We start from the raw sequence: 14,397 nt of genomic DNA, 5'->3' as shown, positions 1-14,397 counted from the left end.
ATTATTATTAATTATTATTTTAATAGTTTGGCTCAGGAAGAACTTGGGAGGTGGAAAGTGACTTGACCATTCCCATCCTTCGTAGCTTTCTGTGACTTCTGGATGGAACCTAAAGTGTCCCCACCCCACTCCCCCTTGTCCCTTCCTGCAGATATTCCTGTTCGCCGTCTCCACGGCGCATGGTTTCTCCCCACCGTCTCACTCCCCCTGTCACTTTTCACCCTTTCACTGTTGTGTTACTGCTTATTTAAAGCTTTCTTCCGTGGCTTTCCCAGGGCACAATCACTTCTGGCCCCCAAAGCATCTCCTCATCCTCTTTCTGCGCGTTTTTTTTAACCAAATGAAGTAGACCAGGAAGTCGTACTTTAGGGCAGCAGAGTTTCCGGTCTAGTAGAATCACTGTATAGATAGAGATGCTGATATATATGTTTGTGTATATATATATCAAACCAAATTTCTGATAGGAAAAGTATAGCTTTACGGATGCGGGGGGGAGAGGAGCTTTTAGAAGGTGGAGTCAGCGTTGGGTGGTGGATGGGGGGAGCCCGGGGCGGCCCAGGCTGCACCTTCGCACGTGGCCTGAGGCCGAGCGCCGGGCCCCGGCCACCACCCTGCCACCGTGGAGGCAGGTGGCCCCAAAGGGAGCCGCTGCTCTCTCTGGGTCCCCAGCGACAAGGGCATAGATGGCGGGCGGGGCAGCACGTCAGAGTGACCGGAATTTTCCATCCTGTTTTGCTTTGACCACATGTATTGAGCTGCAGCCTCTGATATTATATCACGTTTCCAAAAATGGTGTCCATTAGGATGGAAAGAGAACGGATCTGTAGAAATGTTTACCTTTCAACTGCCCACAAATTCAGGACACCCTGGATAGAAAGCCTCACTCCCCAGAACGAGAGCAGGGAAGAGGAGGCCCGGTGAGGCTCGGTCACCGGTCCCAGGAACGCGGTTCCTCCCCAGGGCTATCTCGCCCAGATCTTTCTCTACCAGGTCATCTCAGCTCAATTACCCTATGGAAGCCCTGGCCTGTTGTGTTCCTTCACTGTACGGTTTCTGTAATAAAAAGTGTTAATCCACGTTAATCTTTGTGAAAATTATTGCGTGCAACAGTATTTTCTCGTGTACCTCTTTTTCCTATGTGAATTGTCCCTCTTTTCTTTTTTTATTTATAAATGTCTACTTTTTTAAAAAGACAAACCAATGTGTTGTAGGCCTATATGTAACCTATCCCTTAGTCTCATATTATAGGTATGTTATAAGAATGGATATTTTACTTGGCTTTAGAATGTTTTACAAGAAAAATAATTCTTAACTGATCAAGTCCTTGCTACTAAAATGCTTGTGTTTTTCATCATGACGTCGTGTGCTTCTAAATTAATGATCATTTTCGTTGTAGAAAAATGGAGTGAATTTATATTAGTCTTGGAAACTAATAATAGCATTGTAAATTTATGAGATGATTTTAACAGAAAAAAAAATTATAGAAGAATATAGTTATTTTAATTGTAATATTACTAACTGTAGGGTGAGAAAGGGGGGTCCCGTTGTGGTGAACTATGTTATAGCTTGTTACTTACAGTTTCTTTTTGATCATTTTTTCGGTCTCTGAGGTGAAACGAGTTATTAATTGAAATTTGTAAACTCACATATGCATATTGTATATGTGTAGAAATGTAATCACACTTTGTCTTGGAATTACATTAAACTGTTTGGAATCACTGTACACTCAGCCTGGCATGCTTGTTTATTCTAGAACCAGACCAGTTCTGAGGCTGCAGAGGTTATCGTTACCAGCCACGTCTTTTGTAAGTTATTTAGCCTTCCGGAAAGAATTTAATACCTCTGAACATGTTCACGACCCACCACTGCATTTAAAATTTGCCACTGTGTGTGGCGGTAGAGGGCGGGCTTTGAGGTCGTTTCACTACCTGCTCCCGCGCAGCTGGGCCGAGGGCGGGGAGCATGCGCACTGCCACTGACTCGCCCGAGCCGTTCCAACCCCCACGGTTCCCCAGCTCCAGGCGTGAGGCCTAAGTCGTTGCTGTCATCTGCCGTCCGAAGAGCTTCCCAAGTTCATCCCGGGTCTGGGTGCGGAGCCGCCCTCCTCTGCACCCAGGCCTTGCCCTCTCACGAGACTTCAGTGCCAGGCAGGCTCTTGCTCGCCGGCCTCACCACCAGGGCCTCCCCGGGACGGCCCACCGGAGCTCCACCACGGTGAGTCACCCCATCCCCTCTGACTGGGCCTTCTCACCCTTCCAGCAGTCATTTTTTTTAAACATTATTGTTATTGTGGTAAAATCAGTACATAGCATAAAATTTACCGTTTTACCCACTTTAAAGTGTACTGTTAGAGGGACTTCCCTGGCGGTCCCCAGTGGTTAAGAGTCCAAGCTCCCAATGCAGGGGACACGGGTCCCATCCCTGGTCAGGGAACTAAGATCCCGCATGCCACGGGGTGCAGACAAATAAATAAATCAACTGTACTTCAATAAAAAATATATATTTAAAAAAAATTTTTTTAATAAAGTGTACCGTTCGTGGCATTAATTACATTCACAGTGTTGTGCAAACATCACCACCAGCTCTTTCTAGAAATTTCATCATCCCAAACAGACTCTCTGTGCCCATTAAACCATAACTCCCCATTTCCCCTTCTATTTGGCAGCCACCCTTCTACTTTCTGTCTCTGAACTTCCCTTCTCTAGCTACCCCATTTAAGTGGAATCGTACAATATTTGCCCTTTTATGTATGGCTTATTTTACTCAACAGTGTTTTCAAGGTTCACCTGTTTATCTTATAGTGTATATCAGAATTTTATTCCTTTTTAAGTCTGATAACATTCCATTGTATGTGTACACCACATTTTGTTTACCCATTCATCTGTTGATGGATAAGTGAGTGGTTTCCACCTTTTGGCTTCTGTGAATCATGCTGTTTGAACATTGGTGTGTAAGCATCTGTGTCCCAGCTTTCAATTCTTTAAGACATACACCTGCAAGTGGAATTGCTGGATTGTATGGTAATTCTTAAGGTTTTGAGGAACTGCCACACTTTTCCACAGCGGCTGCCCCATTTTAACACTCCCTGCAACTCCGATATCCTCATCCAGCCCTCTTATCCTGGCTTCCATGGCCAGTGTTCTCGGGCCTGAGGACTGCCAGGCTCCTGGGCCTGCCTTTTCTGTGCCTCCTGGTTTCACAAGGTCCCCAACCAGCCTAAACTCCACCCATCTTCTCAGCCATACCCTCAGCTCCCTGCTACCCACTTCAACCATCTACAACTCTGCTTTTCCACCCAGGCTCCCAGAACTGCAGGAACCTTGGGCCAGCACCTGTGCTCATCCGTTCCACCTGTGGCTACTTGGAAACCCACCACTCCCTCCACCCCCAACCCTTACCCTCCAGAGTAACCCAGAGAAACCCAGGCCGCCGCAGGGCTCCCTCAACCCCTCCCCTTCCCACAAGCCTGTGCTTCACACCTCTTTCTCCCTTCAGCCTCAGAGGAGTAAGGCCCTGTGCCCACCCCATCCCTTCCTGTATCCAGAGCTCTTACTGTCAAGCATCCGCCCCCTACCTGGGATCCTCCTGCTTTTCTCACACCTGTGCCCTTCAAGAGCCAGCCTGAGTTATTTTTCTGGGAGGCTCGTCCTCAGGCTCCTGATGAGATGGGTGTCCCTTGCCCAGGTTCCCAACCCCTTGTGCATAATTCTCATTATGCCATACTGTCAACCTTTCTTTCCTGATTTTCCTTCCCCATGGAACCACAAAATCCTTGCAGGTAAGGATTTGTCTTTTCATCTCTATTTCTAGGGCATCTGTTACCCTGCCGGGCAGAGTAGGAAGTCAAGAAATATTTGGATAAATGAACAAACTAAGCCCGTGTTATTGTCCAATCAACCCACCTTCCCACCCTCCAGATTCCGTGTCTCCCAGAATTCAGGTAATACTAATAAACCCTAAATGCAGCCAAGGTTAAATGCAACTCAACCAAAATTCAAGTTCCATAAAAATCCATGCAAAAGATTTTGACAGAATTCGGAACGCTTCCAACATATATTTTTTTTTAAGTTAGAAATGCACTGCCAGGGATCACAGTCCGTGGAAATGGAGGGAGAAGCAGACCCTATATTCCAAGTGAGATAAGAGTGTGTCAACAGGGGAATGCAGTGCAGCTGTGTTTAAGGATCTCACCACCAGCGTCTCCAGAAAGTTATATAAATCTAAAGTGAAAAGACAAACTTATTGTGCTCAATTGTTCCTCCAAGCATATTCAGTACTGGGGAAATGAAAAAAACAGATTCTTTCCTTGAACTGATAATGAACAGGAAGCAGAGTTCTAGACGCCCATAACAAGTGCTATTTCCCAGCAGAGCCAAGGAGCCCCTGGAGGAGGGCCAAGCCACAGAGAGATGGTGCTCTCACCCAGCAGCCAGCTCGGGACTCTGCCCACTGGGGCTTTGGCTTTGCGGGGAGGTGCTCCCACGTCACCAAGCTCCCCTTGCTTTGGGGGCATGTTGTTGTGTAGTGGATGTCGTGCCCAAGAAACGTTTCCAAACAGCCAGGTGTACTACATTTTTTTGTGAGAGTCTGACTTACATGTTTTCTAACCCTTCCCTGGAATAGCTAAGCTTAAGCAAATATCAATAAGTATAAAAGCAGAGAATACACTAAGAGCAAAGGGTAAATGTAACACTGGTGGGGTGGGTGTCCTCATGACCTCTTCACGGTGTTCAGTCCCTCCCTTCTGCCAGTACTCAGCTTTAACGAAGGAGCCTCGGACCCTTCCCCCCGCCCCCCACCTGGCACGCTTTAGGTCCAACTTGGTCCATGCAAACGGCCTCCAATAGATCTTCCTTAGAAGATCTATTTTCCTTACACTGTCTGGCAATGCTTGAGGATGGGAAAAAACCCACTGTTCAGCAACAACCCTAATCCTCACTCTATAGGGAAGAAACAGCCAGGAGCGAGATAGTCCTCCAGTTCTGTGAGACTGAAACGGTGCGTGATGAGTCAAATCCACCCCACCTGCCTTTACTAATCAAGATCGCTTTAACGCTTGCGTGTCCTCCAAGCCGCATGTAGCCTGAACAGCAAGATCTTTGCCCGAGTTGTTTTCTAGGAACTTGGAGTTGCAGCTGCGTCTAGTTCAGCTTAGCCAGTTAAAACTGGATAGGACCAGCGATCTTCCAGCTGGGCACCTGCAGAGACCCGTAGCTTAGTTACGCCTGCGCCTGCGCGGAACCATGATTCCCGCACCTTTTTCCAATCAGCTTTCCCCGTGCGCCCACGCTTCACACAGCCCTGCCTCTTTATTCGTCGTCCCATGAATACCCCAAGCCCCTCGCCTTCGGGGAGGCAGGTTTAAGGTCTGAGATTTTTCTCCCATATTCTCTGCTCGGCTGCCTTGCGAAGAACCCTCTTTGCTGTGAACTTCGGCGTCTCAGCGTTTTGGCTGGCTGTGCAACAGCAGGACAAGTTGCTTTGGTAAGGAGGCCATCTAATGCCCGTTCTTTGTTTTTTTTATTTAAAGCAGCTTGGGTACACTTTATTTTTTATTTTTTTTTTGTCTGCGTTGGTCTTAGTTGCTGCGCGTGGGCTTTCTCTAGTTGTGGCGAGCGGGGGAGGGGGGCTACTCTTTGTTGCGGTGCGTGGGCTTCTCCCTGCGGTGGCTTCTCTTGTTGTGGAGCATGGCCTCTAGGCGTGTGGGCTTCAGTAGTTGTGGCGTGTGGGCTCAGTAGTCGTGGCACGTGGGCTTAGTAGTTGTGTCTCGCCGGCTCTAGATCAACGCTCTGTAGTTGTGGCGCACGGGCTTAGTTGCTCCACAGCACGTGAGATCTTCCCGGACCAGGAATCAAACCGGTGTCCCCTGCATTGGCAGGCAGATTCTTGTCCACTGCGCCACCAGGGAAGTCGTAATTCCCATTCTTAAGTGCTTTCTTTACACGCATTGATCTATAGATGTGGTCTCTTCTACTCAGACACTTTGCATTTGACAGCACTTGTAAAACAACACTGGAGGGCAGATACCCTGTCAATAAACCACTTGATATCTGCTTCTATGTCTTTTTGTGTTCTGTTTCGATGTCTTCTTATGGCTTATTGCCATGGTGGCTCTCAGACTCTTTATCTGCTGCAGACTAAGCCCGTGGACCAGGCTGCTTATAAGCAAACAGATTACCCATTAATAAAAGCCAGAACTAGAAGGAAAAAGTGGATGCTTGGAGGAAACCCTTCTAAGGGGGAAAAGATTGCCACAGGTCTTAAGATTGCACAGGCCAGTGAGGCACTAGGAGAGAAAGCGTTATGCATAGCAGAGCGATTCAGAGCATGGCTTTGGAGTCAGCCATACTGGGGTTCAATTCGAGGCTCTGTTGTTTATGACTGTAAAAGCTGGGAGATCACTTAACCTCTCAAGCCTCAGTTTTCTTATCTGTAAAATGGAGATAATGCCACATGTGGCAAGGACTGGGTGGATATTCCCCATAGCCATTTCCTGTTCTTGCTGAGTACAGAGGTAGATTATATTTCCTAGCTTTCTTTGCAGTTAAATATAGCCAGACCTGACCCCTAAAACAAAACTCACAAACTTTGATCCACACTCTCTGCCTTCAATTTCTGCCCACATGTGGAAGAGCTGATGAAGCATTCTGATGAAGAAGCCCAGATCACTGAATGATTTCATGGCCTCCTAATAAAACCACTTTGGACAAAACCAGAAAAAGTAAGAAAGAAATCTTTTTATTATATTTAAGCCACTGAAATTTTAGGATTTTTTATACAGCAATTAACCTACCCTGACTAATATAGACATTAGTTCCTGAAAGTGAGGTACGGCTGTAGCAAACAGCTAAAATAAAATACATGGTGGGCTTCCCTGGTGGCGCAGTGGTTGAGAGTCCGCCTGCCGATGCAGGGGACACGGGTTCGTGCCCCGGTCTGGGAAGATCCCACATGCCACAGAGTGGCTAGGCCCGTGAGCCATGGCTGCTGAGCCTGTGCGTCCGGAGCCTATGCTCTACAGCGGGAGAGGCCACAACAGTGAGAGGCCTGCGTACCACACACACACGCAAAAAAAAGCATTGGCTTAGCAGCTGGACAGAGAAGTTAGGAAATGGATTTCAGGAGCTGGAATCATGGTGGCCCATGTTATGCTTTAATAAAAACATTTAGATACACATGCAACTAAAAACCCTGTTCAGTCCACCAAAAAATCTAGAACTAACAAGCCAGTCTGTAAGATTACAGGATAAAAGATCAGTGTACAAAAATTGATTCCATTTCTTTTAATAGAATTTTTATAAAGGTTGCATTCTGGGGCTTCCCTGGTGGCACAGTGGTTAAGAATCCGCCTGCCAATGCAGGGGACATGGCTTCGAGCCCTGGTCCAGGAAGATCCCACATGCTGCGGAGCAACTAAGCCCATGTGCCACAACTACTGAGCCTGCGCTCTAGAGCCCATGAGCCACAACTACTGAGCCCATGTGCTACAACTACTGAAGCCTGCGCACCTAGAGCCCATGCTCTGCAACAAGAGAAGCCACCTTAATGAGAGGCCTGTGCAGCACAACGAAGAGTAGCCCCTGCTCGCTGCAACTAAAAAAAGAAAGCCCGCGTGCAGCAACGAAGATCCAATGCAGCCAAAAATTAATTAATTAATTTAAAATAAATAAATATATATATATATATATATAAAGGTTACATTCCATTTACAGTCATTACAAAATATTGGCTATCTTCCCCATGTCGTAAAATACATCCTTGTAGCCTATCTTACACCCAGTAGTTTGTACCTCCCACTCCCCTACCCCTAGGGTGCCCCTCCCCCTCCTCTCCCCACTGGTAGGCATTACCAGTGTTTGTTCTCTATATCTGTGAGTCTGCTTCTTTTTTGTTATATTCACTAGTTTGTTGTATTTAGATTCCACATGTAAGTGATATCACACAGTATTTCTCTGTCTGACTTATTTCACTTAGCATAATGCACTCCAAGTCCATCCAAGTTGCTGCAAATGGCAAAATTTCGTTCTTTTTGTGGCTGTGTAATATTCCGTTGCATATATATACCACATCTTCTTTACCCATTCATCTGTTGATGGACATTTAGGTTGCTTCCATGTCTTGGCTATTGTAAATAGTGCTGCTATGAACATTGGGGTGCATTTATCTTACCGAATTAGTGTTTTTGTTTTTGTTGGATATATACCCAGTGGTGGGATTGCTGGATCATATAGCAGCTCTATTTTTAGTTTAAGGAACCTCCATACTGTCTTCCAAAGCAGCTGCACCAATTTACATTCTCACCAACAGTGTATGAGGGTTCGCTTTTCACCACATACTCGCCAACATTTGTTATTTGTGTTCTTTTTGAGGATAGCCATTCTGATCGGTGTGAGGTGATATCTCGTTGTGGTTTTGATTTGCATTTCCCTGATGATTAGTGATGTTAAGCACCTTTTCCTATGCCTGTTGACCATCTGCATTTACTCTTTGAAGAAATGTCTATTCAGTTATTCTGCCCGTTTTTTTAATCAGGTTGTTTGGTTTTTTTGATGTTGCTGTTTTATATGAGCTGTTCATGTATGTTGGATATTTTTGAGCTATTTATATATGTTGGATATTAATTTCTTATTGGTCATATCACTTGCATATTTTCTCCCATTCGGTGGCTCATCTTTTTGTTTGGTTGATAGTTTCCTTTGCTGTGCAAAAGCTTTTAAGTTTAATTAGACCTCACTTGTTTATTTTTTATTTCCTTTATTTTAGGAGATGGATCCAAAAAAATATTGCTGCTATTTATGTTAAAGAGTGTTCTGCCTATGTTTTTCCTCTAGGAGTTTTATAAGATCCCATGTTACATTTAGGTTTTTAATCCATTTGGAGTTTGTTTTTGTACATGGTGTTAGAGAATGTTCTAATTTCAGACTTTTACATGCAGCTGTCCAGTTTTCCCAGCACCACTTATTGAAGAGACTATCTTTTCTCCATTGTATATTCTTGCCTCTTTTGTCGTAGATTAATTGACCATATGACCATAAGTGCATAGGTTTATTTCTGGGCTCTCTATCCTGTTCCATTGATCTATGTGTCTGTTTTTGTGCCGGTACCATACTGTTTTGATTACTGTAGCTCTGTAGTATAGTCCGAAGTCAGGGAGCATGATCTCCCTAGCTCTGTTCTTCCTTCTCAAAGTTGTTTTGGCTAATTGGGGTCTTTCGTGTTTCCATATAAATTTTGAAGTTATTTGTTCTAGTTCTGTGAAAAATACTATTGGTATTTTGATAGCAACTGCATCAAATCTGTAGATTGCCTTGGGTAGTATGGTCATTTTAACAATATTCATTCTTTATACTAGCAACAAACAAACTATGAAATTAAAAAAAATTCATCTACAGTAGCATAAAAATTAAAAATATTTAAATAATTTAACAAAATATATGCAAAAGCTCTACCCTTAAAACTTGTAAAATGTTGCTGAACTTTTTTAAAAGTTAAATGGAGAGAGCTACTTCAGTCATTGATTGGAAGAGTCAAGTTGCTAAAAAGTCATAGTTCATCAAACTGATGTGTCAAATTGATCAAAAGACAAAAAACTTGAGCATTAGACCTGTGTGACAATCTCAAACAGCCTTAATTGGAGTTCTGGAAGGAGAGAAAAGAGTCGGGCAGGTGAAATATTTAGAGACAAAGGTGATGAATCTTCCAAAATTGATGAAAATCCTCAACTTTTAGAATCAAGAATCTCATGTATCCAAGCATACAGCTAGAAGTTATTTCTCAGCCTTCCATGACTGTCCTGGCCAATGGACTGTGGATGGAATGTGTGCCACCTCCGGGCCTGGCCCCTGTCTAGTCTAGGGTAAGATATGCTATGATCACAACAAACCCAAAACCTCAGAGGCTTTCCAGGAAGCTTCTCCCCCACACACTGACTTAGCATCCCAGGATGCTTCAGTCTTATGGAGCCTCCAAATCAAAAAATCACGACTGGGGGAGGGAGAATATGGAGGAGTATGCACTGGTTCTTAAATGTTTCCGCCTGGAAACGACATCTGTCACTTTTCCATGGTTAAAGCTCTGATGTCACCTGACACCTACCTTCAAACAGACCAGGAAATACAATCCTTCCATGTACCTAGAATGAGAGGAAAGGAAAAATTCTCGGTGCATGGCAGCCACATCTACCACATTTCCTAAAACACATCCTGTGTGAGCCTTTATGTTCAAAGACCCTGGCAAAGACCCTGGATGGAGCAATGCTTTTCCCTGTCACTGACCTGCACTAGTCTGTGGTGCAAGCCAGAAAGGGATCTTTTCTTGGGTAGGCCTCTGAAATGTGGGTATTACAAAAGCTAGCATGCTCTAAGACCCTACTCAGTTTACATCATAGTGAAACAAGATGATAATTCTTTTTTATAATAAATGTATTTATTTTTGGCTGTGTTGGGTCTTCGTTGCTGTATGAGGGCTTTTCTCTAGTTGCGGCGAGCGGCAGCTACTCTTTGTTGTGGTACACAGGCTTCTCATTGCGGTGGCTTCTCTTGTTGTGGAGCATGGGCTCTAGGCACGATGGCTTCAGTAGTTGTGGCACGTGGGCTCAGTAGTTGTGGCTTGCGGGCCCTAGGGTGCAGGCTCAGTAGTTGTGGCGCACGGGCTTAGTTGCTCCGTGGCATGTGGGATCTTGCCAGACCAGGGCTTGAACCCGTGTCCCCTGCATTGGCAGGCAGATTCTTAACCACTGCGCCACCAGGGAAGCCCAAGATGATAATTTTTAAGCACTTACTATGGGCCAGGCACTTTGTGTGAATGGCTGGCCCTAATAAGCTCTTAACTAGTGTTCATTGTTATTACAATTTTGTCTTAGATGTGTATGTCTTTGTTCAAATGGATTCTGCGCTCTACACTACAGGACCCTAAAGCACATTGCAAGGCAGTTGAGCATCTTATCTTTTTCTCTCAAACATCTGCAAGTTTTCATACTTTTTGTGGGCAGTTGGACTGGCAGTACAGATTTCTGAGATCAGAGACAGCATGGTGTAGAAGAAGGAGCAGTTGAACTAGGAGTCAAGATCAGTTTAGGTCAACACACGTTTATTAAGCACCGTTAGTATGTACCAGGCGCTAGAGAAAAAAGGGGCGTGAGAGTGGATCCCTGCCCTCTAGGGGCTTACACTTCTGCGTGGATGGTGGCCAGGTAAACAAACAAAGCATGATACGTGCAATAATAGTATCAACAACGAATAGAGGAGCCACAAGACCTGAAATCTAGCTCTGCCACTAGATGCGTGACCTTGGACACGTTATTTAACCTCTTGGGGTCTCACGGATAGTGAGAATGGGGTCGATAATTTCTAATCCCTGAAATTCTCACATCTACAGGCCTCAAAACCCTGTGAGGTAGGCAGGGCAGGCACAATTTCTACTTTATATTAGCGGTGAAGCCTGGGGTCACGGAGGTTGAGCACAGCAGCCTGAGCTACACGTCTGCTTGTTGGTAGAGCTGGGCCCAGACCAGACTCGGGCAGGTCTTCTGAGTCAGGCCAAGTGCGTATCCACTCCAGGCTGCGACGTGGGATCTCTGATGGGCACGGCAGGAGGTTTCCTGGATGACCCCTGTTTGAATCTCCTACTTGCTCCCAGTTTGGAGTTCTTTACGGACTAAGGAAAGAGCAGTTACCTCCTCTACCTCCACCCCGTCCTGGTGTAAGTGCACAGCAGACAGTGGGCATTTCTGAAAACCAGGTCGTGTTTCACAAACAGCCCAGTGACGTTAGCATAATTATCCTGGTGACCAGAGGAATCTTCAGCCGCCAACCCCAGTCACCGATGGAAACCCTCCCCGGGCCTGGTGTCCACTCACAGCCAGCTCCTTAACCTCACCGGCTGGGCTCTGTGTATGATGCAGAGGATGTTCTGGAGGCGAAGGCAGCTCTCCCTCACGGCCCGGGTGCTCCCTGTCACCTCCACTCAGCCCGCCCAGTATCTACATGCTTAGGGAATGTGAGCGAGCTAACCTACCTGAAGCAAAACAAACTAAAGAGTGCATCTTGCCGGGCCTCTAAAACCATGCCACGCCCACCAAAGCCATGGCAAAGAGTTTCAGAGATGACATTTGGGGGCAATCTTATTGTCATATACAACAATTTTTTTTGAGCACATGCTATGTGTGCTACAAAGAGGCCAGTGACACATAATCCCTGCTATCCGGGGGTTTATAATCAGATGCCAAGAGCGGTCAGATGACTTCAGAGATGAGTCACAGATGAAAACTTCCGACAGAGAGAGGCTCAGTCTTAAGTGCTGGAGGTGCTGGGGTGAGGGAGAGTGGTCACTGAGGGCTGCTGCTGTCCTGGAAGGAGTCCCAGGGAGCCTGAGCTGGGCCTTGAAGGGAGACAAGGACGGAACTCAGTGTTTGCATTACCCCCTCCCTATGGGAAGTTCACCTGAAAACCATACGACGACGATAAAAGTGCACAGGAAAAAAATCGCCTGTGGGCACCCCACGTCCTCTCCCAAGGTGGCCCCTTCCACCCCGCCTCCCCTTCCACCACCTCCTAGGCCTGTGATGTACAGCAGCAGAGCAAGTCCCTTAACCGCCCTGAGCCTGCGTCCTCATCTGTAAGGTTGTAGGAGGGTTTCCTAAGCAAACACTAGTGAAACCCACCAGCACGGCAACAAACGCTACCTCCCAGTGAGTCCTCCTGCAAAAAAAAACCCCGTCCCTCCATCTTCGCAAAGGACGGCTGAGGGTGACCTGGTGTGCGTGCTCCAGCCTTCTCCCCGCATCCTGCCGGCTCCAGGGGCTACGCCGAGGACAGGGCTGCCGTGCGAGGTCAACTTCACCCAGGGCGCAGCCGCCCAGGCTCCCAGCCAAGCACCTTCTCAACTCCAGGGGCGTTGCCTCAGAAGGGAAAATCCTCCAAAGGGGCGGAGGAGTGGGGCTGGAGGAAGGGTGGTCCCTTGGGCCTGCCCCCAACACCTCCTTCCACGTTCCACCGAGGGGGGCCAGCTCGAGCCGAAACCGGCAGAGCGTGCGGCCTCGCCGCCGGCCCCCAACTGCACCCGACTCCGCGGCCCCGCCCACCCAGCCTGGCTCCGCCCACGTGGGAGGTGCGGGTGCCTGGTTGGTGTATATAACCTTTGCAAGAATTCTCAAGTTTCTGAAGTTTGGCGTGCCAGTGTTTTGTTTTGGTCTTCCTTGCAGGAACAGATAAGAGATCCCTTAAAACACCCATGACCTTGGGTCAGAGTTCCTCTTAGCTCTACCGGACTTAGAATTGTTGTGCAGTCCCAGGGCAAGCCCAAGAACTAAGATCCAAGTGGCCCGGGTTCCTCGGTCCCTGCCCTCCCCCACTGCTCCCTCCCCACCCACGTCGTGGCGGCCTTCTTCCCGCCGGAACCCACAGGACAGGATGAGAGCACAGCCCTAGCCCTCCCCGTCCAGGACCAGTTTTGTCACCCGTGGCGGCATTACCTGCCTCAGGGTCTTTCTGAGAGACTTAAATGAGGTGCCACGTGGAAAGCAACGAGACCATCTTTGAGGGGAAGATACTGGTGAGAACTGGCGTGAGGGAGAGACGCCCTCCCACTTACCACCCCGACCCCTGACCAACCCAAGCAGCAGTAGCGGCAGCTGACCGCTTCCTCAATCCCCAGCCCCTCAACACACTTCCCCACAGGGGCTGGGAAGGTGGTGGGCTCCTGCCACCCCTCCACAGGCCGCACTGAATTCCCTTAGCTTCTTTATTGCACAGTCAGGTTCCACGCTGGCTTCCCCATAAAGATAAAATATGAAACCACAAAATACCCAGATTTTACTAAATAGGTCAACGAACCCAAGCTGACAGTTTTGTCTGAAAACTGACAGTAAAAGGACTGAGCCGAGCAGAGCAGGACCTGTTTCCCTGTGAGCCATTTTCTGAAGATGGGCCAGGACCCGGATTCATACACGCGGCTCCCAGGCAGGCTGGCTGTATCTCACCCGGCCACAGCTTGCTCTGGGCTCCACGTGTGTGCGTTGGAGAGGGTGGCACTTGCAGCCCCCGTCGGCCCAGGGGAACCGCCAGCCTCCCCCCACCCCCTTGTCCCTGCTTCCTCTCCAGGCAGACCAAGGGGGGACAGGAAGGGGCCCTAGCACCTGCACAAACTTTTAACCGGCCCAACATGAACATCATCTCTTCTCCGTGGCTCATCCTCCTGCCTTCTTCACCGCATCTTCCCCTAAGGCAGAATAAGCCATCCTTCAACTGTGTTCCAGAATGTTCTGGTGCTTTCCAGGCTGTTTCCACTGCTCCCTGTGTGCTCCTTGGGGGATAAAGCTGTGGATCCCCATGCCTAGTGTGGTGTCTGGCACGAGGTAGGTGTGGATCAACGTTTGTCACGCTGAGTTGAATAGTAATG

Source organism: Mesoplodon densirostris, chromosome 9, assembly GCF_025265405.1.
Source record: "Mesoplodon densirostris isolate mMesDen1 chromosome 9, mMesDen1 primary haplotype, whole genome shotgun sequence".
In the NCBI taxonomy this organism is placed as follows: Eukaryota; Metazoa; Chordata; class Mammalia; order Artiodactyla; family Ziphiidae; genus Mesoplodon; species Mesoplodon densirostris.
The sequence above is the reverse complement of the archived record's forward strand: the minus strand, read 5'-3'. Positions refer to the sequence as shown.